General features: G+C 36.9%; 1 protein-coding gene across 4 annotated transcripts in view; it reads right to left on the bottom strand.

Moving 5' to 3' along the window:
- The window catches only part of scn1ba (sodium channel, voltage-gated, type I, beta a), a 46,052-nt gene that overhangs the window by 17,289 nt on the left and 1,597 nt on the right, over positions 1 to 27,166 (bottom strand). The gene's annotated exons all lie outside the window — the stretch shown is intronic.

Below are 27,166 nucleotides of genomic sequence, written 5' to 3'. Positions count from 1 at the left end.
TACAAGAATTATTGCAGCATGTTTACTTGTGTGTGATATAATGTGCGATACAAACAGTCCTGCAGTATGTAGATGTGGGTATGATATCAGGTGCAATACGAGCAGTCCTGCAGTGTATTTCTTATGTGTGATAATTACATGTGCGATACAGGAATTATTGCAGCATGTTTACTTGTGTGAGACATCATGTGCGATACAGGCCTGCAGCGTGTTGATGTGTGTGGGATATCATGTGCAATACATGCAGTCCTGCAGAGTGTGGATGTGTGTGGGATATCATGTGCAATACATTCAGTCTTGCAGAGTGTTTCTTGTGTGTGATACCATGTGCGATACAAGACTTATGGCAGCATGCATGTTTACTTGTGTGTGATATCACGTTCGATACAAACAGTCCTGTAGCGTATTGATGTGTGTGGGATATCATGTGCAATACGTGCAGTCCTGCAGCGTGTTTCTTGTGTGTGATAACATGTGCGATACAAGAATTATTGCAGCATGTTTACTTGTGTGGGATATCAGGTGCGATACAAATCAGCATTTAAGTCTCATCTTAAAACTCATCTGTATACTCTAGCCTTTAAATAGACCTCCTTTTTAGACCAGTTGATCTGCCGCTTCTTTTCTTTCTCCTATGTCCCCCCCTCCCTTATGGAGGGGGTCCGGTCCGATGACCATGGATGAAGTACTGACTGTCCAGAGTCGAGACCCAGGATGGACCGCTCGTCGGGACCCAGGATGGACCGCTCGCCTGTATCGGTTGGGGACATCTCTACGCTGCTGATCCGCTTGAGATGGTTTCCTGTGGACGGGACTCTCACTGCTGTCTTGGAGCCACTATGGATTGAACTTTCACAGTATCATGTTAGACCCGCTCGACATCCATTGCTTTCGGTCCCCTAGAGGGGGGGGGTTGCCCACATCTGAGGTCCTCTCCAAGGTTTCTCATAGTCAGCATTGTCACTGGCGTCCCACTGAATGTGAATTCTCCCTGCCCACTGGGTGTGAGTTTTCCTTGCCCTTTTGTGGGTTGTTCCGAGGATGTTGTAGTCGTAATGATTTGTGCAGTCCTTTGAGACATTTGTGATTTGGGGCTATATAAATAAACATTGATTGATTGATTGATCATGTGCGATACAAACCGTTCTGCAGCGTGTTGATGTGTGTGGGATATCATGTGCAATACATGCAGTCCTGCAGCGTGTTTCTTGTGTGTGACGATAACATGTGCGATACAAGAATTATTGCAGCATGTTTACTTGTGTGTGATATCATGTGCGATACAGTCCTACAGCGTGTTGATGTCTGTGGGATATCATGTGCAATACATGCAGTTCTGTAGCGTGTTTCTTATGTGTGACGATAACGTGCGATACAAGAATTATTACAGCATGTTTATTTGTTTGGGATATCATGTGCGATACAAACAGCCTTGCAGTATGTTTACTTGTGTGTGATATCATGTGCGATACAAACAGTCCTGCAGCGTTTTGATGTGTATTATAATGTGCAATACACGCAATCATGCAGCATGTTTACTTGTGTGTAATATGATGTGCGATACAAGTCATCCTGCAGCATGTTGATGTGTGTGGGATATAATGTGTGATACAGGCAGACCTGCAGCGTGTTTAATTGTGTGTGATATCATGTGCAATGGAAACAGTCCTGCAGCGTTTTGATGTGTGTGTGATATCATGGGCAATGCATGCAGTCCTGCAGTGTGTTTGTTATGTGTGATATCATTTGCGAGACCAGCAGTCTTGCAGCATGTTTACTTGTGTGTGATATGATGTGCGATACAATCAGTATTGCAGCATGTTTACTTGTGTGTGATATCATGTTCGATTCAAGCAGTTTTGCAGCATGTTTATTTGTGTATGATATTGTGTGCGTTATAAGCCATCTTGCAGCATTAGGATGTGTGTGGGTTATCACCTGCGATACTAATTGTCCTGCAGCGTGTTTACTTGTGTGTGATATCATGTGCGATACAAGCAGTCCTGCAGCATGTTTACTTGCATGTGATATAATATGTGATATAAACAGACTTGCAATGTGTTTACTTGTGTGGAATATTATGTGCGATACAAGCATTCCTGCAGCGTTTTTTGTTGTATGTGATATCAGATGGGATACAAGCAGTCCTGCAGCGTGTTTACTTGTGTGTGATATCATGTGCGATACAAGCAGTCCTGCAGCATGTTTACTTGCATGTGATATAATATGTGATATAAACAGACTCGCAATGTGTTTACTTGTGTGGAATATTATGTGCGATACAAGCAAATTCCTGCAGCGTTTTTTGTCGTATGTGATATCAGATGGGATACAAGCAGTCCTGCAGCGTGTTTACTTGTGTGTGATATCATGTGCGATACAAGCAGTCATGCAGCATGTTTACTTGCATGTGATATAATATGTGATATAAACAGACTCGCAATGTGTTTACTTGTGTGTGATATCATGTGCGATACAAGCAGTCCTGCAGCATGTTTACTTGCATGCGATATAATATGTGATATAAACAGACTCGCAATGTGTTTACTTGTGTGTGATATCATGTGCGATACAAGCAGTCCTGCAGCATGTTTACTTGCATGTGATATAATATGTGATATAAACAGACTCGCAATGTGTTTACTTGTGTGGAATATTATGTGCGATACAAGCATTCCTGCAGCGTTTCTGGTTGTATGTGATATCAGATGGGATACAAGCAGTCCTGCAGCGTGTTTACTTGTGTGTGATATCATGTGCGATACAAGCAGTCCTGCAGCATGTTTACTTGCATGTGATATAATATGTGATATAAACAGACTTGCAATGTGTTTACTTGTGTGGAATATTATGTGCGATACAAGCATTCCTGCAGCGTTTTATGTTGTATGTGATATCAGATGGGATACAAGCAGTCCTGCAGCATGTTTACTTATGTGTGATATCATGTGCGATACAAGCAGTCCTGCAGCATGTTTACTTGCATGTGATATAATATGTGATGTAAACAGACTCGCAATGTGTTTACTTGTGTGTGATATCATGTGCGATACAAGCAGTCCTGCAGCATGTTTACTTGCATGTGATATAATATGTGATATAAACAGACTTGCAATGTGTTTACTTGTGTGGAATATTATGTGCGATACAAGCAAATTCCTGCAGCGTTTTATGTTGTATGTGATATCAGATGGGATACAAGCAGTCCTGCAGCATGTTTACTTATGTGTGATATCATGTGCGATACAAGCAGTCCTGCAGCATGTTTACTTGCATGTGATATAATATGTGATATAAACAGACTCGCAATGTGTTTACTTGTGTGTGATATCATGTGCGATACAAGCAGTCCTGCAGCATGTTTACTTGCATGTGATATAATATGTGATATAAACAGACTCGCAATGTGTTTACTTGTGTGGAATATTATGTGCGATACAAGCATTCCTGCAGCGTTTCTGGTTGTATGTGATATCAGATGGGATACAAGCAGTCCTGCAGCGTGTTTACTTGTGTGTGATATCATGTGCGATACAAGCAGTCCTGCAGCATGTTTACTTGCATGTGATATAATATGTGATATAAACAGACTTGCAATGTGTTTACTTGTGTGGAATATTATGTGCGATACAAGCATTCCTGCAGCGTTTTATGTTGTATGTGATATCAGATGGGATACAAGCAGTCCTGCAGCATGTTTACTTATGTGTGATATCATGTGCGATACAAGCAGTCCTGCAGCATGTTTACTTGCATGTGATATAATATGTGATATAAACAGACTCGCAATGTGTTTACTTGTGTGTGATATCATGTGCGATACAAGCAGTCCTGCAGCATGTTTACTTGCATGTGATATAATATGTGATATAAACAGACTCGCAATGTGTTTACTTGTGTGGAATATTACGTGCGATACAAGCATTCCTGCAGCGTTTCTGGTTGTATGTGATATCAGATGGGATACAAGCAGTCCTGCAGCGTGTTTACTTGTGTGTGATATCATGTGCGATACACGCAGTCCTGCAGCATGTTTATTTGCGTGTGATATAATATGTGATATAAACAGACTTGCAATGTGTTTACTTGTGTGGAATATTATGTGCGATACAAGCATTCCTGCAGCGTTTTTTGTCGTATGTGATATCAGATGGGATACAAGCAGTCCTGCAGCGTGTTTACTTGTGTGTGATATCATGTGCGATACAAGCAGTCCTGCAGCATATTTACTTGCATGTGATATAAACAGACTCGCAATGTGTTTACTTGTGTGTGATATCATGTGCGATACAAGCAGTCCTGCAGCATGTTTACTTGCATGTGATATAATATGTGATATAAACAGACTCGCAATGTGTTTACTTGTGTGGAATATTACGTGCGATACAAGCATTCCTGCAGCGTTTCTGGTTGTATGTGATATCAGATGGGATACAAGCAGTCCTGCAGCGTGTTTACTTGTGTGTGATATCATGTGCGATACAAGCAGTCCTGCAGCATGTTTACTTGCATGTGATGTAATATGTGATATAAACAGACTCGCAATGTGTTTACTTGTTTGGAATATTATGTGCGATACAAGCATTCCTGCAGCGTTTTTTGTTGTATGTGATATCAGATGGGATACAAGCAGTCCTGCAGCGTGTTTACTTGTGTGTGATATCATGTGCGATACAAGCCGTCCTGCAGCATGTTTACTTGCATGTGATATAATATGTGATATAAACAGACTTGCAATGTGTTTACTTGTGTGGAATATTATGTGCGATACAAGTAAATTCCTGCAGCGTTTTTTGTCGTATGTGATATCAGATGGGCTACAAGCAGTCCTGCAGCGTGTTTACTTGTGTGTGATATCATGTGCGATACAAGCAGTCCTGCAGCATGTTTACTTGCATGTGATATAATATGTGATATAAACAGACTTGCAATGTGTTTACTTGTGTGGAATATTATGTGCGATACAAGCATTCCTGCAGCGTTTTATGTTGTATGTGATATCAGATGGGATACAAGCAGTCCTGCAGCATGTTTACTTATGTGTGATATCATGTGCGATACAAGCAGTCCTGCAGCATGTTTACTTGCATGTGATATAATATGTGATATAAACAGACTCGCAATGTGTTTACTTGTGTGTGATATCATGTGCGATACAAGCAGTCCTGCAGCATGTTTACTTGCATGTGATATAATATGTGATATAAACAGACTCGTAATGTGTTTACTTGTGTGTGATATCATGTGCGATACAAGCAGTCCTGCAGCATGTTTACTTGCATGTGATATAATATGTGATATAAACAGACTCGCAATGTGTTTACTTGTGTGGAATATTACGTGCGATACAAGCATTCCTGCAGCGTTTCTGGTTGTATGTGATATCAGATGGGATACAAGCAGTCCTGCAGCGTGTTTACTTTTGTGTGATATCATGTGCGATACAAGCAGTCCTGCAGCATGTTTACTTGTATGTGATATAATATGTGATATAAACAGACTCGCAATGTGTTTACTTGTGTGTGATATCATGTGCGATACAAGCAGTCCTGCAGCATGTTTACTTGCATGTGATATAATATGTGATATAAACAGACTCGCAATGTGTTTACTTGTGTGGAATATTATGTGCGATACAAGCATTCCTGCAGCGTTTTTTGTTGTATGTGATATCAGATGGGATACAAGCAGTCCTGCAGCGCGTTTACTTGTGTGTGATATCATGTGCGATACAAGCAGTCCTGCAGCATGTTTACTTGCATGTGATATAATATGTGATATAAACAGACTCGCAATGTGTTTACTTGTGTGTGATATCATGTGCGATACAAGCAGTCCTGCAGCGTTTTTTGTTGTATGTGATATCAGATGGGATACAAGCAGTCCTGCAGCGTGTTTACTTGTGTGTGATATCATGTGCGATACAAGCCGTCCTGCAGCATGTTTACTTGCATGTGATATAATATGTGATATAAACAGACTCGCAATGTGTTTACTTGTGTGGAATATTACGTGCGATACAAGCATTCCTGCAGCGTTTTTTGTTGTATGTGATATCAGATGGGATACAAGCCGTCCTGCAGCATGTTTACTTGTGTGTGATATCAGGTGCGATACAAGCAGTCCTGCAGCATGTTTACTTGCATGTGATATAATATGTGATATAAACAGACCGGCAATGTGTTTACTTGTGTGGAATATTATGTGCGATACAAGCATTCCTGCAGCGTTTTATGTTGTATGTGATATCAGATGGGATACAAGCAGTCCTGCAGCATGTTTACTTATGTGTGATATCATGTGCGATACAAGCAGTCCTGCAGCATGTTTATTTGCATGTGATATAAACAGACTCGCAATGTGTTTACTTGTGTGTGATATCATGTGCGATACAAGCAGTCCTGCAGCATGTTTACTTGCATGCGATATAATATGTGATATAAACAGACCGGCAATGTGTTTACTTGTGTGGAATATTATGTGCGATACAAGCATTCCTGCAGCGTTTTATGTTGTATGTGATATCAGATGGGATACAAGCAGTCCTGCAGCGTGTTTACTTGTGTGTGATATCATGTGCGATACAAGCAGTCCTGCAGCATGTTTACTTGCATGTGATATAATATGTGATATAAACAGACTTGCAATGTGTTTACTTGTGTGGAATATTATGTGCGATACAAGCATTCCTGCAGCGTTTTATGTTGTATGTGATATCAGATGGGATACAAGCAGTCCTGCAGCATGTTTACTTATGTGTGATATCATGTGCGATACAAGCAGTCCTGCAGCATGTTTACTTGTGTGTGATATCATGTGCGATACAAGCAGTCCTGCAGCATGTTTACTTGCATGTGATATAAACAGACTCGCAATGTGTTTACTTGTGTGTGATATCATGTGCGATACAAGCAGTCCTGCAGCATGTTTACTTGCATGTGATATAATATGTGATATAAACAGACCGGCAATGTGTTTACTTGTGTGGAATATTATGTGCGATACAAGCATTCCTGCAGCGTTTTATGTTGTAGGTGATATCAGATGGGATACAAGCAGTCCTGCAGCGTGTTTACTTGTGTGTGATATCATGTGCGATACAAGCAGTCCTGCAGCATGTTTACTTGCATGTGATATAATATGTGATATAAACAGACTTGCAATGTGTTTACTTGTGTGGAATATTATGTGCGATACAAGCATTCCTGCAGCGTTTTATGTTGTATGTGATATCAGATGGGATACAAGCAGTCCTGCAGCATGTTTACTTATGTGTGATATCATGTGCGATACAAGCAGTCCTGCAGCATGTTTACTTGCATGTGATATAAACAGACTCGCAATGTGTTTACTTGTGTGTGATATCATGTGCGATACAAGCAGTCCTGCAGCATGTTTACTTGCATGCGATATAATATGTGATATAAACAGACTCGCAATGTGTTTACTCGTGTGTGATATCATGTGCGATACAAGCAGTCCTGCAGCATGTTTACTTGCATGTGATATAATATGTGATATAAACAGACTCGCAATGTGTTTACTTGTGTGGAATATTACGTGCGATACAAGCATTCCTGCAGCGTTTCTGGTTGTATGTGATATCAGATGGGATACAAGCAGTCCTGCAGCGTGTTTACTTGTGTGTGATATCATGTGCGATACAAGCAGTCCTGCAGCATGTTTACTTGCATGTGATATAATATGTGATATAAACAGACTCGCAATGTGTTTACTTGTGTGGAATATCATGTGCGATACAAGCAGTCCTGCAGCGTGTTTACTTGTGTGTGATATCATGTGCGATACAAGCAGTCCTGCAGCATGTTTACTTGCATGTGATATAATATGTGATATAAACAGACTCGCAATGTGTTTACTTGTGTGGAATATTATGTGCGATACAAGCATTCCTGCAGCGTTTTTTGTTGTATGTGATATCAGATGGGATACAAGCAGTCCTGCAGCGTGTTTACTTGTGTGTGATATCATGTGCGATACAAGCCGTCCTGCAGCATGTTTACTTGCATGTGATATAATATGTGATATAAACAGACTTGCAATGTGTTTACTTGTGTGGAATATTATGTGCGATACAAGCAAATTCCTGCAGCGTTTTTTGTCGTATGTGATATCAGATGGGATACAAGCAGTCCTGCAGCATGTTTACTTATGTGTGATATCATGTGCGATACAAGCAGTCCTGCAGCATGTTTACTTGCATGTGATATAATATGTGATATAAACAGACTTGCAATGTGTTTACTTGTGTGGAATATTATGTGCGATACAAGCATTCCTGCAGCGTTTTATGTTGTATGTGATATCAGATGGGATACAAGCAGTCCTGCAGCATGTTTACTTATGTGTGATATCATGTGCGATACAAGCAGTCCTGCAGCATGTTTACTTGCATGTGATATAATATGTGATATAAACAGACTCGCAATGTGTTTACTTGTGTGTGATATCATGTGCGATACAAGCAGTCCTGCAGCATGTTTACTTGCATGTGATATAATATGTGATATAAACAGACTCGCAATGTGTTTACTTGTGTGGAATATTACGTGCGATACAAGCATTCCTGCAGCGTTTCTGGTTGTATGTGATATCAGATTGGATACAAGCAGTCCTGCAGCGTGTTTACTTGTGTGTGATATCATGTGCGATACAAGCAGTCCTGCAGCATGTTTACTTGCATGTGATATAATATGTGATATAAACAGACTCGCAATGTGTTTACTTGTGTGGAATATTATGTGCGATACAAGCAGTCCTGCAGCGTGTTTACTTGTGTGTGATATCATGTGCGATACAAGCAGTCCTGCAGCATGTTTACTTGCATGTGATATAATATGTGATATAAACAGACTTGCAATGTGTTTACTTGTTTGGAATATTATGTGCGATACAAGCATTCCTGCAGCGTTTTTTGTTGTATGTGATATCAGATGGGATACAAGCAGTCCTGCAGCGCGTTTACTTGTGTGTGATATCATGTGCGATACAAGCAGTCCTGCAGCATGTTTACTTGCATGTGATATAATATGTGATATAAACAGACTCGCAATGTGTTTACTTGTGTGTGATATCATGTGCGATACAAGCAGTCCTGCAGCGTTTTTTGTTGTATGTGATATCAGATGGGATACAAGCAGTCCTGCAGCGTGTTTACTTGTGTGTGATATCATGTGCGATACAAGCCGTCCTGCAGCATGTTTACTTGCATGTGATATAATATGTGATATAAACAGACTTGCAATGTGTTTACTTGTGTGGAATATTACGTGCGATACAAGCATTCCTGCAGCGTTTTTTGTTGTATGTGATATCAGATGGGATACAAGCCGTCCTGCAGCATGTTTACTTGTGTGTGATATCAGGTGCGATACAAGCAGTCCTGCAGCATGTTTACTTGCATGTGATATAATATGTGATATAAACAGACCGGCAATGTGTTTACTTGTGTGGAATATTATGTGCGATACAAGCATTCCTGCAGCGTTTTATGTTGTATGTGATATCAGATGGGATACAAGCCGTCCTGCAGCATGTTTACTTGTGTGTGATATCAGGTGCGATACAAGCAGTCCTGCAGCATGTTTACTTGCATGTGATATAATATGTGATATAAACAGACCGGCAATGTGTTTACTTGTGTGGAATATTATGTGCGATACAAGCATTCCTGCAGCGTTTTATGTTGTATGTGATATCAGATGGGATACAAGCAGTCCTGCAGCGTGTTTACTTATGTGTAATATTATGTGCAGTATCGTGAGATTTTGAGCCCAAACTTCCTTCCATCAGTGAGAGCTTTGAATGGTTGACCAAAAACGTATTTTCCACCATAATTTACAAATAAATTACTTAAAATTCCTACAATGTGAATTCCTGGATTTTTTTCCCCACATTCTGTCTCTCACAGTTGAAGTGTACCTATGATGAAAATTATAGACCTCTGTAATCATTTTAAGTTGGAGAACTTGCACAATCGGTGGCTACCTAAGTACTTTTTTTGCCCCACAGTATATATATTGAAGGCCTCATGTTTTTTTATTAATCGTAAAAATACATTTGTGTTAGTTTTCCCTGAGTTTTATCTTGAAGGCACACTTTTCCTGCACATTCCGTCTCCACTTTTTTCACGCCGTTTTTTTTTTTTAACAGCGTCTTTTTCCTGCGGCCAAAGATGAAGACGCAGTTGCACGGTGCTCTCACGCTTGCTGCTCACATCTCCACAGAGGAGCCTCGCCGTGCGCCTTGTGCTCCATGCAGATCTTTCCTCGCATTTTTTATTTCCTCTCATGACACATTAGGCGCCATTTTTTTTGCCCCGCGCCAAAACTGAGGGGAAATAAAGAGCGCCGCTGTGCACCGTGCGCCATTCGGACGGCGACGCACACGCATATATAGAAGCGGGAGTCTATATATGCCATCATCATCATCATCATCATCATCATCATCATCGCCACGTCGGCCGAGAGTTACACACCTGCAGGCCTCGGCCGATGACGGCCTGCTACCCTCAACTTTGACCCCCGCCGGACAGGACAGGAGACACACACACATGGCGTCAGGCTAAGCACGCACTCAAGCAAGCACCGAGAAGAGCGGGGAAAGGGAGGGCGTTAGCGAACGTGTGGTGAGCGCACAGAGCGAGAAGAGGTGAGAGAGGAAGAAGAAGTTGAGGCTCTGCAGAGAAAGGGGAAGAGAAGAGGACACGCCCGTAAGAAAGACCAGGAGAAGGTTACACAACACAAATCCAACATCACAACATTGGCGCCGCTTTCTATGGGCCGCCATCTTTGCTCCGTGCGGCGTGTGAAAGTTATGCAGCGTCATACCCAGCCCTCATGCAACTAACATTAGAAATATAATAACCAGGATTTGTATATAATAACCCTCATATAATAATTTGTATTTGTATATAATAACCAGCATATAATACCCAGTATTTGTATATAATAACCATCATATAATAACCAGTATTTATATATAATAACCCTCATATAATAATTTGTATTTGTATATAATAACCAGCATATAATACCCAGTATTTGTATATAATAACCATCATATAATAAACGGTATTTGTATATAATAACATAATTTAGTAAGCAATATTTGTATATGATAACATCATATAATAACTAGTGTTTGTATTTAATAACTATCATTCAATAAATATTTTTGTATATAATAACCCTCATATAATAACTAGTATTTGTATATAATAACATCATATAATAACCAGTAGTTGTATATAGTAACCATCATATAATAACTAGTATTTGTATATAATAACCATCATATAATAACCAGTATTTGTATATAATAACCATCATATAATAACTAGTATTTGTATATAATAACCATCATATAATAACCAGTATTTGTATATGATAACCATCATATATATAATAATTAGTATTTGTATATGATAACATCATATAATAACCAATAGTTGTATATAGTAACTATCATATGATAACTAGTATTTGTATATAATAACCATCATATAATAAATAGTATTTGTATATAATAACGTCATATAATAACCAGTAGTTGTATATAGTAACCATCATATAATAACTAGTATTTGTATATAATAACCATCATATAATAACCAGTATGTGTATATAATAACCATCATATAATAACTAGTATTTGTATATAATAACCATCATATAATAACCAGTATTTGTATATGATAACCATCATATATATAATAATTAGTATTTGTATATGATAACATCATATAATAACCAATAGTTGTATATAGTAACTATCATATGATAACTAGTATTTGTATATAATAACCATCATATAATAAATAGTATTTGTATATAATAACGTCATATAATAACCAGTAGTTGTATATAGTAACCATCATATAATAACTAGTATTTGTATATAATAACCATCATATAATAACCAGTATGTGTATATAATAACCATCATATAATAACTAGTATTTGTATATAATAACCATCATATAATAACCAGTATTTGTATATGATAACCATCATATATATAATAATTAGTATTTGTATATGATAACATCATATAATAACCAATAGTTGTATATAGTAACTATCATATGATAACTAGTATTTGTATATGATAACCATCATATAATAAATAGTATTTGTATATAATAACATCATATAATAAATACAATTTGTATATAATAACCATCATTTATTAAACAGTATCTGAATGAGGTTATAATAAATTAAGGGTGTTGGAATAGACCAATGATGCATGAATCGATGATTAAATGAATGAAATAATGTATGAATGAAAGACAGAAAGAATGGTGAGTAAAGTGAGAATAGGTTAGTGAATGGATAAATTGATGAATATATAAATTAATGATTGCATGAATGGGTTACAATACATTAACCAATGGATGCATGAAACAATGAATGAATAAATGAATGAATAGGGTTAAAGTAGTATTATACGCCACGACGAACACCTAGAAAGCAATTCATAGGAAAAAATAGATACCTTCCAGGGGTCTTTACCAATTACCAGCCTGACACATTTGGGAGGGCGATCACGTAAACGCAGGATACTCACAGTCGCTGTTTCTTTTAAAGTCTTAATTCTCGGACTGCATACGTAAAAATGACGATATATTCTATTGAACCCTAACAATGCGCCCAGGAAAACTTTGGAACCACGCCCATACCAGTTGGGGGAGCGCATGGCCCTAGTGCCTGCCCCAAATTTTTCAAATTTACCTCATTCAATTAAAATTGTTCCCATAATTGAAACTGGTATGCAAGACAAATTGATACAGGTTTTAAATGAAAATGAGGACTCATGCAAACCACTTCTCCCCTATGCGTGACAGAGCTTTTCTTCCTGTCACTCACACACACTCTGACATATACATACCGGTTCAAAGTTGCTGCTGTGACACAAGAAGCGAGAATTAAAAAGCGGCTCGTATTGGGCGGGTAAACATCAATATAAAATGTAATTTTATTGAATTAATTCAATTGGGTGAAATAAAAAATAAACATGCAAATTTAAAATCTATGTTTTTACAGAACATAACAAAAATACTTGTTTGGAGCTGCGGGTGAACCATACTCGCCAATCCTCCGGGATTTCCCGGGAGACTCCTGAAATTCAGCGCCTCTCCCGGAAAACACCCGGAAGAAATTTTCTCCTGAAATTCAGCCTGAGCTGGAGGCCACGCCCCCTCCAGCTCCTTGCGGAGCTGAGTGGGGACAGCCTGTTTTCACGTCCGCTTTCCCACTATATAAACAGCTTGCCTGCCCAATCACGTTACAACATCTACAGATTTGAATAAAAAACTGCACACACAAGGAGACGAAGCAGAAGAACGAGGAAGTTACAGCCATGGGGACGCCGTCTGTAATAGAGTGATTCTATGTCGTCTGTTGCCATCTCCTGGTGAATGTTGGCTATAGCGTTATGGGGTTGCCTTTTGATTGGCCAACGATTTACGTGGTGTTACGCACCTGACGGCAAGTGAGGGAGTCTGTTCTGAAGCCCACAGTAAAGAGACATAACTTATCACCTCGCCTGGTTATTGACTCTAACCCAATATATTACACCGAGCAAAATGAAGAAATAAATGGCAGAACAAAGGTTACTCAAATAGTGAAAGGTAAGTGTTATTGGGTTTTTTTAAGTAACCAGCAAGTACAGTACAGTTAGTAGAACAACTGTGTTTTTATTCCTGTGTATGTGATAGGTGCCGTCTGAAATTCAACTATTTATTTTATTTATATATATAATAAAATAAATATATATAGCTAGACTTCACTGAAAGTCAAGTATGTCATACATATATATATAATATATATATATATATATATATATATATATATATATATATATATATATATATATATATATATATATATATATATATATATGAAATACTCGAGTTGGTGAATTGTAGATGTAAATATACTCCTCCCCTCTTAACCACGCCCCCAACCGCGAGTCTTTCCCACCCCCCGACCACGCCCCCCCCACACACACACACACACCTCCCGAAATCGGAGGTCTCAAGGTTGGCAAGTATAGGGTGAACTCTGCGGGTGGGTCATACTAACAGTGACCACTAGAGGTGGTACATCGGAACACAAATTGTTGTTTTATTCTTCGAGCGTTCTCTTTAATCGACGCCCCAATTAATGAAATTGTCTCTGTTTCCCTCCAAATATGGCGTGATGGCCTTAATTACACTTTAAGCCGCGCCAGCTGTCATTGCTGAGAGCCAATGAAATTCAAATCGTACGTCGCATTACGAGAAGATTTTAATCGTGGGGGAGTGAGTAAACACAGGATGTGCAAGAAGTCGTCGTCGAGGACGTTGTTTCAGGGCAAGACAGGGCGGATGAGAAAGGTGAAAGGTCGGAAAAGCTGAGGCAGCGACGAAACAGTTTGTGACACGCAAGCAGAGAGCCGCATGCTGTTTGTGCACACTGCAGCAATTATGTCAGCATACCATTGCATAATCCATGAAGGATTATGCAACAGATATTCTGGAATCTGCCGTACTCGCTAATCCCGTTTATCAGTGGCGGCGTAGCCCAAATCAACTGATGTGTGACCTCAGACCACAAAACAAACTGATATATGATCTCAGACAACAAAATAAACTGACGTATGACTTCAGACAAAAAACAAACTAATGTATGACCTCAGACAACAAAATAAACTGACGTATGACCTCAGACAACAAAGTAAACTGATGTATGACCTCAGACAACAAACTAAACTGATGTGTGACCTCAGAAAACAAACTAAAATGACGTGTGACCTCAGACAATAACAAAATAAATAGATGTGTGACTTCAGACAACAACCTAAACTGATGTATGACCTCAGACAAGAAAACAAACTAATGTATGACCTCAGACAACAAAATAAACTGACGTATGACCTCAGACAACAAAGTAAACTGATGTATGACCTCAGACAACAAACTAAACTGATGTGTGACCTCAGAAAACAAACTAAAATGACGTGTGACCTCAGACAATAACAAAATAAATAGATGTGTGACTTCAGACAACAACCTAAACTGATGTATGACCTCAGACAAGAAAACAAACTAATGTATGACCTCAGACAACAAAATAAACTGACGTATGACCTCAGACAACAAAGTAAACTGATGTATGACCTCAGACAACAAACTAAACTGATGTGTGACCTCAGAAAACAAACTAAAATGACGTGTGACCTCAGACAATAACAAAATAAATAGATGTGTGACTTCAGACAACAACCTAAACTGATGTATGACCTCAGACAAGAAAACAAACTGATGTATGACCTCAGAAAACAGGATAAACTGATTGGTGACCTCAGACAACAACAAAATAAACTGTTGTGTGACCTCAGTCAACAACAAAATAAACTGTTGTATGACCTCAGACAACAAAATAAACTGATGTGTGGCCTCAGACAACAACAAAATAAACTGCTGTATGACCTCAGACAACAAAATAAACTGTGTGGCCTCAGACAACAAAATAAACTGTTGTATTACCTCAGACATAAAAATAAACTGATATGTGACCTCAGACAACAACAAAATAAACTGTTGTATGACCTCAAACAACAAAATAAACTGACGTATGACCTCAGACAACGAAATAAACTGATGTATGACCTCAGACAACAAAATAAACTGATGTGTGGCCTCAGACAACAACAAAATAAACTGTTGTATGACCAGACATAAAAATAAACTGATGTGTGACCTCAGACAACAACAAAATAAACTGCTGTATGACCTCAGACAACAAAATAAACTGACGTATGACCTCAGACAACAAAATAAACTGATGTATGACCTCAGAAAACCAAATAAACTGATGTGTGGCCTCAGTCAACAACAAAATAAACTGTTGTATGACCTCAGACAACAAAATAAACTGATGTGTGGCCTCAGACAACAACAAAATAAACTGACATATTACTTCAGACAACAAAATAAACTGATGTATGACCTCAGACAACAAAATAAACTGATGTGTGACCTCAGACAACAACAAAATATACTGACGTATGACCCCAGACAACAAAATAAACTGATGTGTGACCTCAGACAACAACAAAATAAACTGACGTATGACCCCAGACAACAAAATAAACTGATGTGTGACCTCAGACAGCAAAATAAACTTATGTGTGACCTCAGAAAACAACAAAATAACCTGTAGTGTGACCTCAGATGACAAAATAAACTGATGTGTGACCTGAGACAACAACAAAATAAACTGATGTGTGACCTAAGACAACAACAAAATAAACTGTTGTTTGATCTCAGACAGCAAAATAAACTGATGTGTGACCTCAGACAACAACAAAATATACTGTTGTATGACCTCAGACAACAAAATAAACTGATGTGTGACCTCAGAAAACAACAAAATAAACTGTTGTATAACCTCGGACAAAAAAATAAACTGATGTGTGGCCTCACACAACAACAACGTAAACTGTTGTATGACATAAGACGACAAAATACACTGATGTGTGACCTCAGACAACAACAAAATAAACTGATGTGTGACCTCAGACAACAACAAAATAAACTGTTGTATGACCTCAGACAGCCAAATAAACGGATGTGACCTCAGACAACAAAATAAACTGATGTATGACCTCAGACAACAATATAAACTGATGTGTGACCTCAGACAACAACAAAATATACTGACGTATGACCTCAGACAACAAAATAAACTTGTGTGACCTCAAAAAACCACAAAATAACCTGTACTGTGACCTCAGATGACAAAATAAACTGATGTGTGACCTGAGACAACAACAAAATAAACTGATGTGTGACCTCAGACAACAACAAAATAAACTGTTGTTTGATCTCAGACAGCAAAATAAACTGATGTGTGACCTCAGACAACAACAAAATATACTGTTGTATGACCTCAGACAACAACATAAACTGATGTGTGACCTCAGACAAAAACAAAATAAACTGTTGTATGACCTCAGACGACAAAATACACTGACGTGTGACCTCAGACAACAATAAAATAAACTGATGTGACGTCAGACAACAAAATTAACTGACATATTACTTCAGACAACAAAATAAACTGATGTATGACCTCAGACGACAAAGTAAACTGATGTGTGTCCTCAGACAACAACAAAATACACTGATGTGTGACCTCAGACAACAACAAAATAAACTGATGTGACCTCAGACAACAAAATTAACTGATGTATGACCTCAGACAACAAAATAAACTGACATATTACTTCAGACAACAAAATTAATTGATGTATGACCTCAGACAACAAAATAAACTGTTGTATGACCTCAGACGGCCAAAATACACTGATGTGTGACCTCAGACAACAACAAAATACACTGATGTGTGACCTCAGACAACAACAAAATAAACTGATGTGACCTCAGACAACAAAATTAACTGATGTATGACCTCAGAAAACAAAATAAACTGACATATTACTTCACACAACAAAATAAACTGATGTATGACCTCAGACAACAAATCAAACTGATGTATGACCTCAGACAACAACAAAATAAACTGACGTATGACCCCAGACAACAAAATAAACGGATGTGTGACCTCAGAAAACAAAATAAACTGATGTACGTACGACCTCCAAAAACACAATAAACTAATGTCTGACATCAGACAACCAAATGAACTGATGTATGACCTCAGACAACATAATAAACTTATTGATTGACCCCAGACAACACACTAAACTGATATGTGACCTCAGACAACAAAATAATCTGATGTATGATCTGAGATAATAACAACAACAAAACAGCAGAGCTCTCTTGTAATAATAAAGACCTTTCACTCGAGTTTCTACGGTACGTCCTTAAAAACAGCAGCGTGATCCTGTCTTGTAGAGGATCTTTGACAATCATTTTTGTAGTTAAGTAGATCATTAAAAACAGAAGAGTGGTCCTGTTATATAGAGGATCTTTGACAATCATTTTTGTAGTTAAGTAGATCATTAAAAACAGAAGAGTGGTCCTGTTATATAGAGGATCTTTGACCTGCTTCAAAACAACAGTAAGCAAAGCGAAGAATGAATGAATGAATGACTGAATGAATGACAGGACAGAGGCCATGTTCTGTTTGCAAACAGGAAATGGCAAACATTCACGACATCTGACGCCATGCTCGCCAGAAAGTTTCCACGAGGACGACGAGGCGATCGAAGCGAAACGAGCGACTGCTTGCGTCGCTTTCTTGCGCCACAAAGTCGTGGCTTTGTGTCGCACAACAGCCCGGATATAACCCAATTTCCGTTCTTTTCTCTCCAGATAACAAAATTAAACGTCAACATTCCCACGCCAAACGTCTCCTTTACGTTCTTTTCATCAGCTATATTTGTTCTAGCCACTAGAGGGCAGCAGGGACTTTGTCTAATGGGCGATCAGATTACATTAGATACTTTTTTGATTAATCAGTAATAATCATGTTAAATGACTTGTTTCGTGATAATTTATGTGCACTCCAAATAAATAATGCATTCATCCGTTCACATACGATGGATCATGTGTGGTCAGTTTTGTGATTATGGGCCCAACTTAAAGGCCTACTGATATGAGATTTTCTTATTTAAACGAGGAGAGCAGGTCCATTCTATGTGTCATATTTGATCATTTCGAGATATTGCCATATTTTTGCTGAAAGGATTTAGTAGAGAACATCCACGATAAAGTTCGCAACTTTTGGTCGCTAATAAAAAAGCCCTGCCTGTACCGGAAGTCGCAGACAATGACGTCACCCGTGTGAGGGCTCCTCACATCCTCACATTGTTCATAATGGTAGCCTCCAACAAAAATAGCTATTCGGACCGAGAAAATGACAATTTTGCCATTAATTTTAGCAAGGATTAAAGATTCGTGGCTGAGGATATTGATAGCGAAGGACTAGAAATTTTAAAAATAAAAAATTAAGTTAAAAAGAAAAGGCGATTGCATTGTGAGCGATTCAGATGTTTTTAGACACATTTACTAGGATAATTCTGGAAGATCCCTTATCTGCTTATTGTTTTAATAGTGTTTTAGTGAGATTTTAAAGATTGTAAAGACATACCTCGAGGTCGGATGGCTGCGGTGAACACGCAGTGTCTCAGAGAGACAGCTTCCTTATTTGACATGACAGCTGCTGCAGGACGATGAATAATCCACTGATGTCTCACAATTTCCCCATCCAAAAACATGCTGGTTGACGTAGAGAAAACATGTTCGCTTGACCGCTCCGCTTCACAACGAACAAATAACCCCGGCTGTGTCTCTGTGCTAAAGACAGCTGCAATCCACCGCTTTCCACCAACAGCATTGTTCTTTACAGTTGGTACAAAATGCGGCTGCTAGACTTTTGACAAGAACAAGAAAGTTTGATCACATTACGCCTGTACTGGCTCACCTGCACTGGCTTCCTGTGCACTTAAGATGTGACTTTAAGGTTTTACTACTTACGTATAAAATACTACACGGTCTAGCTCCAGCCTATCTTGCCGATTGTATTGTACCATATGTCCCGGCAAGAAATCTGCGTTCAAAAGACTCTGGCTTATTAGTGATTCCTAGAGACCAAAAAAAGTCTGCGGGCTATAGAGCGTTTTCCGTTCGGGCTCCAGTACTCTGGAATGCCCTCCCGGTAACAGTTCGAGATGCTACCTCAATAGAAGCATTTAAGTCTCACCTTAAAACTCATCTGTATACTCTAGCCTTTAAATAGACCTCCTTTTTAGACCAGTTGATCTGCCGCTTCTTTTCTTTCTCCTATGTCCCCCCCTCCCTTGTGGAGGGGGTCCGGTCCGATGACCATGGATGAAGTACTGGCTGTCCAGAGTCGAGACCCAGGATGGACCGCTCGCCTGTATCGGTTGGGGACATCTCTACGCTGCTGATCCACTTGAGATGGTTTCCTGTGGACGGGACTCTCGCTGCTGTCTTGGATCCGCTTGAACTGAACTCTCGCGGCTGTGTTGGAGCCACTATGGATTGAACTTTCACAGTATCATGTTAGACCCGCTCGACATCCATTGCTTTCGGTCCCCTAGGGGGGGGGGGGTTGCCCACATCTGAGGTCCTCTCCAAGGTTTCTCATAGTCAGCATTGTCACTGGCGTCCCACTGGATGTGAATTCTCCCTGCCCACTGGGTGTGAGTTTTCCTTGCCCTTTTGTGGGTTCTTCCGAGGATGTTGTAGTCGTAATGATTTGTGCAGTCCTTTGAGACATTTGTGATTTGGGGCTATATAAATAAACATTGATTGATTGATTAATTTATAGTCTCCATTACGCGTACGCGTCGTCATTCCGCGACATTTTTAACAAGAAACTCGCGGGAAATTTCAAATTGCAATTTAGTAAACTAAAAAGGCCGTATTGGCATGTGTTGCAAGGTTAATATTTCATCATTGATATATAAACTATCAGACTGCGTGGTGGGTAGTAGTGGGTTTCAGTAGGCCTCTAATGCGTTTCATTCGACGTAGTGAATGCTGGAGTGTGCATGCGAAGGCAGATTAGATGGCGGATAATTGCTTTACGCCGAGCTCTTTAGCTAATGGCTGGGCTGTAATGTCCTTTCCCCCCCCAGACGAAAGTGAAGGAATGGACGTGGATGCGAACATGGGAGACGACGCGGCCACTCACGTTAATGCTGTGGCCGGGAGAAATGGCTGCCCTGAGACTGCAGGACTCTCTGCATGAATTAGTGAGGAGGTGCATTGTCCTGGACAGGAAGAGCGCACAGAGGAATATTTCATGAAGATCAACATGGATGTCAGGCCTTTGTCAACATTGTTGGACAGTCTCGGGAACATGAAGCACGGCTTAGTTTGATCCATTTCTCCTTCAAGGCACGTTTTATCTTGGATGTTAAATATCAGAGGGAGAGTGTAATGTGACTTGTCCAGGGTGTACGCCGCCTTCCGCCCGATTGTAGTTTAGATAGGCGCCGGCGCCCCCCGCAACCCCAAAAAGGGAATAAGCTGTAGAAAATGGATGGAGTGTAATGCATGTTTTGCTCTTTTTTTTTATTCTACCTTACAAATTCATAAGCTCATAACTTCAAAAAACTTGACAAAATGTGTCTAACTTTTTTTTTAAGTTGGATTAAAGTAACATTTTTCAAATTATATTTTAAGTAGGTTTAATGTAATCAATTTGCTTTCTTCTCTAATTTTTATGACATTTTTTTTTTAAGTTTTCATTCATTTTGTTGCATCTCCAACTTAATAATACACAGTTTAACCAACCTACGAAAGGCATTTATTTGGGTGTGGTGTTATCAATTAGCTGCCTTCTTTCATGTTTGTTGAACTTAATTTTGTTGCATCTGCAACTTATCAAAAAAATTTTAAAAAAGCATTAAGTTCCAAGAATTGGAAAAAAAAAATTTTGGAAAATGTTGCAACACTTTTTAAGTTGCATCAAAGTATTGCATGTTATTTTTTTAATTAGGTTTAATGTAAGCAATTTGCATTTTCCTCTCATTTTTAGAACATTTTTTTCAAAAGTTTTCATTAATTTTGTTGCATCTCCAACTTAATTTTTCTGAGCTTAACCAACTTACGAAAGGCATTTAATTAGGTGTGGTGTTATCAATTTGCTGCCTTCTTTTATGTTCGTTAAACTTAATTTTGTCGCATCTGCAACTTATCACCAACTTAATTATACAAAGTTTGGGGGGAAAAAAAGCATTAAGTTCCCAGAATTAAAAAAAAATTATTCGGAAAATGTTGTGACACTTTTTAAGTTGCATCAAAGTATTGTATGTTATTTTTTAATTAGGTTTGATGTAATCAATTTGCATTTTCCTCTCATTTTTAGGACATTTTTTTTGAAAGTTTTCATTAATTTTGTTGCATCTCCAACTTAACTATACCGAGTTTTACCAACCTACGAAAGGCATTTGATTAGGTGTGGTGTTATCAATTTCCTGCCTTCTTTTATGTTCGTTAAACTTAATTTTGTAGCATCTGCAACATATCACTAACTTAATTATACAAAGTTTGGACAAATGAAAAAAAAAGCAGTAAGTTCCCAGAACTTGCAAAAATTTATTGGAAAATGTTGCGACACTTTTTAAGTTGCATCAAAGTATTTTATGTTTTAATTAGGTTTAACTTAATCAATTTGCTTTCTCCTCTCATTTTTCGGACATTTTTTAAAAGTTTTATTAATTTTGTTGCATCTCCAACTTAATTATTCTGTGTTTTACCAACCTACAAAAGGCATTTAATTAGGTGTGGTGTTATCAATTCGTTGCCTTCTTTTATGTTCGTTAAACTTAATTTTGTCGCATCTGCAACTTATCACCAACTTAATTATACAAAGTTTGGACAAATTTTTAAAAAAAGCAGTAAGTTCCCAGAACTTGCAAAAATTAATTGGAAAATGTTGCGACCCTTTTTAAGTTGCATCAACGTATTATATGTTTTAATTAGGTTTAATACAATTAAAATAGTCGTAGTTGTAATGTGTTTTTTTATTCTAAGTATCTCATTTTACAGAAAGATATTCTCAGTGTATTTGTTTATTTTCTTTTTTTACAATTTAAACTTCATTTTAAGTTTATTTAATTGTATTTTAAGTTTAATTTTAAATGTATTTAATTGTATTGGGTTTTTTTTATTTCAAGTCTAATTTTCTGTTTAATTGTATTAGTTTTTATCATATAAGCCGTATTTTAGGTGTATTAGTTTTTCTGTTTAAATACAATTTTAAGTGTATGTCATTGCATTGTTTTTTTCTATTTAAAATCAATTTTATTTGTTATATTTTTTCTATTTAGGCTTCATTTTAATTGAATTAACATGTTTATATATTCCTAACTAAACTTACTTTTATATGTATTTATTTCAATTTATTTCTTTTTGAGATGAATTTTAATTGTGTTTTATTGTTGCCTATCTATTTTCTATTTTAGTGTATTTATTTGTACGCTATTTTTCCTAATTGAAATACATTTTAATTGTAGTTTCTTTTTTTTTTCTATCCAGGCTTAATTTCAAGTGTATTTACATGTATTATTTATTCATATCGACATTAAATTTTAAATGTATTTGCTTGTAATAATTTTTGCTTGAGCTTCATTTCAAATTAACATTATTTAGTTGTATTTTTTCTATTGAAACATAAACTTAGATGTATTTAATCGTGGGTTTTTTATTTGTTTTTTATTTTATTTAAAGTATAACTAATTCTATTACTTTTTCTCTTGAAACTACATTTTTTTTTCTATGTAAACCTTTTTTTCAAAATATGTCCAGGGTGTACCCTGCCTTCCGCCCGATTGTAGCTGAGATAGGCGCCAGCGCCCCCCGCGACCCCGAAAGGGAATAAGCGGTAGAAAATGGATGGGATGGATGGATATTTATTTGTACAGTTTTCGTCAGTATCTCTCCAAAAAAGTCGTTCATTAATCAACAAACTGCAATTAATGCTCGTTTTTATTAATTCTTTGTTTTGTTTCTTTTGCAGCTATGGCAACCATTTCACGTCAGGTGGTAAAACAAGGGAAAAAAACATGCCTATGCAGATTTTAAAAGACTTATCGGTATTTTTAATCAGGCCTCGATTTTACGAGCTCTCGTCCAATTTCCTGCCTTGCTGTCTTTTAAACTTTGATGTCTATGGAAAAGGGAGTGTGAGAGGCAATGGCATAAAAGCATTATTAGTTTTATTTAAGAACTATCTTGACACTTTTAAGATAAAAAAACAAACATTAACTTCGGGGGAGGGGGTGAAAAATAATAATAGATAACTATTGAACACACTTATGATAGTGTACACTGGTTTCAGGAGTATTTATAAAACACAATTAGGTGGCAGTATCCCAAGCTAATTCTCTGTAAAATGTCTTTAAAGTGTTGGTAGTTTGAATTTATTTCTCATACATTTGATGAGGCGTCACAGGAACACTTGATAAAGGCTTTAAGATGGGGGACAGCTTGACCTTGGAGCAGTTTAGTTCACTCTGCATACTTTCCATGAGGAATGAATGTACACTGGAGCCGCACACACTCAGAAGTCCCGTTGGTACCCTCACAAACGATCAGAAATCCCAAAAGTCCTTGACTTGAAGAATCATATTGCTGCAGTAGTAAACACTTCAAAGAGTAAAATCCACTCACATTCACATCCCAGAGGATGAGCTGATGGCGAAAGAGCAGAGGAGAGAAGGGAGGGAGGGGCCAGGAGTGTGCGTTTTGGAAAAAGAGCCACTGAATGCTCTTCTCTCCGCTGTGAAATAAGTCTGCTCTGGCATATTTTCGAGAATTTCAGTCTCATCACAAATATTATTTAAGCCTTATTTTAAGTGTATGTAATTGTAATAATTGTTTTCTCTTTTAGCTTGATTTTAGGTGTATTTAACGGTATAATTTTTAAAATTTTATTTTAATTGTATTTTGTTGTATTCGTTCTGTTTTGGTTTGTATTTACATATTTTATTTATTTCTATTTACACACATTTTAAGTGTAAATAATTGTATTATTTTTTGCAAGTTGAGCTCCATTTTAAATGTACAGTATTTAATTGTTAATTGTATTTTTCATTGAAAAGTAAACTTATGTTTATCTAATTTAGTTTTTTTCTATTTTACTTCATTTCAAATGTATTTTGTTGTATATTTTTTCTATTTAGGCTTAACTTCAAGTGTAATTACATGTATTATGTATGTCTATCAACACTTAGATTTTAAGTTTAATTGTATTGGGTTTTGCTACATGAGGTTTATTTTAAATGTACAGTAGTTAATCGTATGTTTTTATTCAAACACAAATTTAGGTGTATTTAGGTGTTTTTTGTTTGTTTGTTTGTTTGTGTGTTTTATTTAATTTTGAGTATTTTTAGGTAGCTCTTCTCTCGTAAAGTGAATAAGTCTGCTCTGACATATTTTTTCAGAAGGTCAGTCTCATCACAAATACTATTTAAGCTTTATTTTGAGTGTATTTAATTGCATTATATCTTTTTCTATATCAGCTTAATTTTAAGTGTATTTTATTTAATTTTAAATATAACTGTTTTAGTTGTATGTTTTCTATTTTGGGTTAAATGTAAGTGTTTTTACATGTATTTTTTATTTTTATTTACACTTATGTTTAAGTGTGTTTAATTGTATTACTTAATTTTAAATGTACATTATTTGATTATATTTTTTCCATTTAAACAAACCAATGTGTGTTTAATTTGCTGCTTATTTTATTTCAAATTAATTTTTTACGTTTTTTTTTTTTTTTTTTCACTATTAAGGCTTCAATTTAAGTGTATTTATATGTATTATTTATTTCTATAAACACCTAATTTTAAGTCTATTTAATTGATTATTTTTTGCAACTTAAGCTTCATTTTAAATGTACATTATTTAATTATATTTTTTTCATTCAAACATAAGCAGAAGTTGCAAAAAATAATACAGTTAAATACACTTAAAACTAGGTTTGAATGTAAATAAATAATATATGTTAATAGACATAAAAAAGCCTAAATAGAAAACAAAAATGTAACTAAATACATTTAAAATTAAGTTTAAAAAGAAAAAACACATAGTTAAATACACATAAGGCATAAACTTATGTGTATTCATTTGTTTGGGTTTTTTATTTTTAAACTTAATCTAAAATGTGTTTAGCTGTATGTTTATTTCTATTTAGGCTTAATTTTAAGTATTTACATGCATTCTTCATTTCTTTGTACACTTAATTTTAAGTGTATTCAATCTAAATATTTTTTTCTACTTAAGCTGAATTTTAAATGTACTATATTTAATAGTATTGTTTCTGTTCAAAAATAAATGTAGGTGTGGTTAATTGTATTTTTATTTCAATTTGATTATATATAAATCTACAATTTTTAGGGTTATGGTTATACAATAAAATAAAACAATTAAACGCACTAAAACATAAATATGAATATAAATAAATAATACATGTAAATACAGTTCAAACTAAGCTTGAATAAAAAATACAAAAAATAATTAGAATTTAAATACAATTAAACACACTTAAAATTAAGCTAAAATATAAAAATAAATAATACAATTAAATACACTCAAAATAAAGCTTAAATAGTATTTGTGATGAGACTGAACTTCACAAAAACATGTCAGAGCAGACTTATTCACAGTGAAGAGAAGAGATACCTAAAACTCTTTAAATGTAATCAAAAAACAAACAAAAAAACAATTAAATATACCTAAATTTACGATAAATACTGTACATTTCAAATTAAGCTAATAATGCAAAAATCAATACAATACACTTAAAATCTATGTGTTGATATAGACATAAATAATACACTTGAAATTAAGCCTAAATAGAAAAAGTATACAACAAAATACATTTAAAATGAGGTAAAATATAAACAACCCAAAATGGCATAATGTACATGTATTCTTTATTTCTATGTACACTTAGTTTTAAGTGTATTCAATTGAAATAATTATTGCTACTTAAGCTTGATTATAAATGTACTGTATTTAATGGTATTTTTCTGTTGAAAAATAAATGGAGGTGTGTTTAATTTTGTTTTTTTATTTCAATTTAATGATATCTAATTCTACCATTTTTAGGGTTAGGGGTCATATAATGTTTAGAATAAGTCTGCTCTGGCATTTTTTCCCGAAAAGCCGGGTCTCATCCCACTTAAAACTTGCTGTGGCTCGAAGCCTGCTTGGTCCAGTCTTCCATACTTGTGAGTAATGTCCATCCATCCATCCATCCATCATCTTCCGCTTATCCGAGGTCTGGTCGCGGGGGCAGCAGCCTAAGCAGGGAAACCCAGACTTCCCTATCTCCAGCCACTTCGTCTAACTCTTCCCGGGGGATCCCGAGGTGTTCCCAGGCCAGCCGGGAGACATAGTCTTCCCAACGTGTCCTGGGTCTTCCCCGTGGCCTCCTACCAGCTGGACGTGCCCTAAACTCCTCCCTAGGGAGGCGTTCGGGTGGCATCCTGACCAGATGCCCGAACCACCTCATCTGGCTCCTCTCGATGTGGAGGAGCAGCGGCTTTACGTTGAGCTCCTCCCGGATGGCAGAGCTTCTCACCCTATCTCTAAGGGAGAGCCCCGCCACACGGCGGAGGAAACTCATTTCGGCCGCTTGTACCCGTGATCTTA

Source organism: Nerophis ophidion, linkage group LG21 (genome assembly GCF_033978795.1).
Source record: "Nerophis ophidion isolate RoL-2023_Sa linkage group LG21, RoL_Noph_v1.0, whole genome shotgun sequence".
In the NCBI taxonomy this organism is placed as follows: Eukaryota; Metazoa; Chordata; class Actinopteri; order Syngnathiformes; family Syngnathidae; genus Nerophis; species Nerophis ophidion.
Note: the sequence above shows the minus strand (reverse complement) of the source record. Positions and strands in the feature narration are given on the sequence as shown.